The sequence below is a fragment of the Cajanus cajan genome, chromosome 4 (assembly GCF_000230855.2).
Source record: "Cajanus cajan strain Asha chromosome 4, NIPB_CcT2T_4, whole genome shotgun sequence".
In the NCBI taxonomy this organism is placed as follows: Eukaryota; Viridiplantae; Streptophyta; class Magnoliopsida; order Fabales; family Fabaceae; genus Cajanus; species Cajanus cajan.
Window position 1 is genome coordinate 58,999,314 of NC_138520.1, and position 4,509 is coordinate 59,003,822.

General features: G+C 28.2%; 1 long non-coding RNA gene across 1 annotated transcript; it reads left to right on the plus strand.

Moving 5' to 3' along the window:
- Positions 1–665: 665 nt before the first annotated feature.
- On the plus strand, positions 666–3,782 carry LOC145957084 (uncharacterized). Its single transcript, XR_014433504.1, has 7 exons — positions 666–842; positions 961–1,054; positions 1,747–1,889; positions 2,052–2,130; positions 2,259–2,450; positions 3,255–3,349; positions 3,438–3,782. It is a non-coding gene; the product is annotated as an uncharacterized LOC145957084 (long non-coding RNA).
- Positions 3,783–4,509: the final 727 nt, after the last annotated feature.

The window sequence follows — 4,509 nt, forward strand, 5'->3', positions numbered from 1 at the left end:
TAATAACTAATAGTTTAAAAAATATTATTTATTTAATTGGATACAACTTTTTTAGTCTCTAATTAAAATCTAATCTGAGACAAAATTATTGGTCACTATTAAAACACTTTAGAAACCAATATTTTAGTCTTATGATGCACTACAATTAGAGACTAAGTTTTCTAGTTTCTAATTTAAATATTACTAGAAATTGATTTTTTTGGTCACTATTGACTCAATTTAGATACCATTTTTTAGTATCTAATTGATTTTTTATTAGAAACCAATGTATCAGTCTCTAATAAAAATATAATAAAAAAAAATAATATTTCAGTCTATTAAATTATTTTAGGCACAAAAATATATTGTTTTTAATTAAAATACACTAGTAAATAATAATTAATTTTTTAGTCATTATTAACTCATTTTAATTTTTTTAGTATCTAATTGTGTTATATTCACTAAAAAAATAGGTAATTAGTAGAGATTTTTTTCTGACGATTTCAAAAACTCATCAAAATATTATAATTCTGGAAATTATTTTAATCGCCACAAAAAATAATTATATTTTTAGCGGTTTAAAAACCGCTACAATCTTTAAATACCTATTCCCCTTCCAACTAACTTAATTACAACATTTATTATTATTATTATTTTTTAAATGAATACAAATCTAAACGCACGCTTCTCTTTTCTCTCAAACTTATTTCTCTTGCAGCAAAATGAAGCGGTTTCAACACTTTTCCTTTTCGATTTCTCGATGCTGATTTTTTTTTTCTCCTTGAACAGAGACTTTCTCCGATGCGAACGTTCAGGGAGAAGAACAAGAAAAGATTGTAAACGAGGCGCAATCACCGTCAGAGGTGCGTGCACGTGGTGTTCTTGGTTTGTGGATTTAATTTTGTGATTTTTGCATGAACTATGCTAACTATCGAAAGAGAGTGAAATTGGGAAACATACCTTTGTTTTTGTGTTGAGAAGGTGAAAACAGAGGAAACGGAGGCGGCGTCAGAATCGGAATCGGAATCAGAATTGGAATCTGTTGGAGGCGAATGCCAAGTTCTGCAGAGTCTAGGTTCAACTTGTTCACAAACTCATACTACACACACAAAATCAGATAGTTAGTTAAGCTTTATGGAATTTTCTATACATAATTTCTCATTATGTTTTTTCTTTTTTAATTTATGTGAATTTCACATTGCAAATTGTACTTCTTTTTTATTATTGTTGAATTTTTTAGAAAGAAAATGGCTCATAGTGTTTTGTTATTGCTCTATAATAGAAAAATATGTATATGATTTCAACTAAAATGGGGTGGGAAATTAGAATTAAAGTTCCTCCAAGCTTCACTATATATAGATCAGTTTGATTTTGTCCCAAAATTTCGTTTGGTTGCATTGTGGAGAGAAAAATATATAAAAAGTGGGAAGCCATAAATAGTTATGGTGTTATTGAAAAAAAAGAAAAAAACTAATTGTTAAGAGTTTCTTCAAACAGTGAACTTGTGCTTTCTCCCTGCTTTAGATCCAAAGTACTTCTGCGTGGAGGAGTGTCTTGGAGTTATAAATCAAAATCCATTCTTGACCGTCTACTATAGCTATTTCTGACGAAATAAAAAAAAAAACTATATCTCAAGTTATATTAAATAAATATTACTTGAATTCTTAACTGAGTTTGTACTAAAGTAATAAGTATGGTGAGCAAATATTTGTTCTCTATAAAATTGCTTCAATTTTCTGTTGAATTTGAAAATTTTGTTCGGTTCAGGGACATACAAAGGGTCATATGGCGCTGCTTCATGTAAATACTTCTGCACGAATCTTACTTCGTTGAATTTGAGCTATGCTGATGTCAATGCGCTTCAGCTGAAATCAATTATTCGACACTGTCATAAGCTGCAAATATTGTGGGTATGTATTGTGCCATTATGTGTTTTGATTGCATTCTTGTGGATTTGAATTTAGATTTGGGGCTGATTTGGGGCTGATGTCTAGGGTTACATTTTTGTGTCTCTGTATGTGTGTTTAATGTCAATATTGAATATATAATATTTTCTCATATTTTGATTGAAGGATGTGGTTTTGCTAAATACTCTCAGAGAGATATGGCTCTAGAAGCTATTAATGGACTTAATGAACCTATACAATGAGAGTAAGAATTTTTTTTTGTATTTTTGATGATCCTGATTTTTTACTCCAACAATTTCTTCTTTCTTGTCACTTATATACTTATATACTGCATTAACTACTCCAAATCAACAAGTTCCTCTCTTTGTGCAGCAACAACCACTTCAGCCTCTTCAGCAATCTCCTTCATTAGCTCAGATGTTGTCCCAACAGACACAGACTTTGCAAGCAAGCTTTCATTCATCTCAGCAGTCCTTTTCCCAGCTTCAACAACAATTGTAGATGATGCAACCTTCTAGTCAAGCATTGACATTATAGCAAAATGCAGAAACTACTAAAAAGCAGGTATGTTTTGTTAAACTCTCCAATATTATATTTTAATTTGAATTCTGTTAGCTGTTCCACATCTCTCCTAGTACAAGGTGTCACAAGTTGACTACTATTCTTGCTTAATTTGCTTTGATTAGACTGATCTATGAAGTTTGGTTCAAATCAGTTGTACAATGAAAATAAACTATGCTGAGAAAATATATTGCTTACTCACTATTCTGAAGAAACGCTTTGGAAAAAAATTAAAGTGGAATCTTCTTTTGGCTAACTTTTGACATTTTAACGTTATAGACCCACATAGTTCTCCTATAATAGCTAGTATTTGATAAAATCAATAGAGAATTCACACATGTAATTCTTTTGTAATCTAAATGCTAATAAGATTTCACGTAAAGTTTTTATCTTGGTTAAATATAAATTTAATCTCTCATAATAAGTTTATTTTTAGTTTTTGAAATTTAAAATTAATATTTTTAATAATTTTACAAATATTTATTTTAGTCTCTTTGAACCACCTGCAACAAAAAATTAGACAAGTTATGCATATGTGAAGTTTTCACTAATATAGACTCTTATAATACTAATAAGTGACTTTTTTTGCATGACAAATTTAGTAGATGGTAAATCGCAACTATGGTCATTCTTTAAATTAAAACTCCAAATGATATGTCCTTATTTTGAAGAAATGTACCTCTCAACCTCTGGATATATATAAAAAAAAGGAAGAGATGATAAAATAGGAATGAAAACTAGAGTCATTACTTGCTTTTCTTTTTATAGGTGATAAACTACAATTTCGGGATTTTGTTATTGGTACAGGCGTACAGCAATAAAGTAGAGTCAACAAGTCCAATGATGATGTAACTGTCTCTTCCTTAAACATTGTCAGTAACTTCCTTACAAAATTTGGGCAGGTGATGTATTTCTAAGCTATTACTATTACTATTTTGCTTAGTTTTACCTTTTATTTTTTTAATGGATCTGAATATACTTGACATGAAGAGTGCTTTGGCTGATGCAAGAGACCATGTTTGGGAGATGACTGAAAAGGAAATCAACATCTTCCTCTAGAAGACATTATATTCTGCAATAAATTCTTGTTATAAAGTATAACAATTTTTTATTTTTATTTTGCATATATTTATTGTTGAAAGTGTTCTAAATTTTTGTGTTTTTCTTAAGTTGTTCTTATCTTTGGGAGAAAGAAAGACAGAAAGACATCCGGTTGATTGATGTTCACTGGAAGTGTTAAAAGATAATTTGTTACTATATTAAAACTAAGTATTATCAAATGAATTTTTATAGAAAGTAATTGAAAGTGATTGTTTGAGTATTATAAATACAAACAATTAAGATTGTATGTTTGGAGGATATTATGTGCAATTTTAAAAATAAAAATTTAATTATTTAATTTTCATGTTAGTATATAGCAAATGTTGATTTTTTGCATAATAGTTTAACATAGAATAAACATGTGAAGTAAATAAATAATTATTATGTTTTAGTAGAAAAATAATTAAAGTTAGGTATGTGATGAATTTGAATAAAGAAGATATTAAATATGAAAGAAATACTTTCTTTTTGTATTATATCAGTCACTTTGAGTCATAGAAAAATGGGTCAATAATTCAATTAGTTTAAAATTTGGTCACTAAAATGGTCACTTTAAAATTGGTTATTATAACAGTCACTAAATTGATTATTACAAAATAAGTTGCTAAGTTTGTCGTTATAAAATAGGTTACTAAATTAGTTGTTATCAAAATTGGTATCTAAATTGGTTACTATAATATTGGTAATTAAAACAGTCATTATAAAATTGGTCGATGAGATGGTCATTAAAAATTGGTCAATAAGTTGGTCATTGTAAAATAAGTTACTAAGTTGGTCATTATAAAATTAGTCACAAAATCGGTTATAAAAAAATTGGTCATTAAATTAGTTTTTAAATCAGACTCTAGATTGATAGCTAAAATTAGCAACCAGTGGTTTACCTACTTTTTACAATTAGTATCTAATTCAGTCACTTATTGATTTAGTAACTGATTTTGTTAATTTGGAGACTGAAAATTTA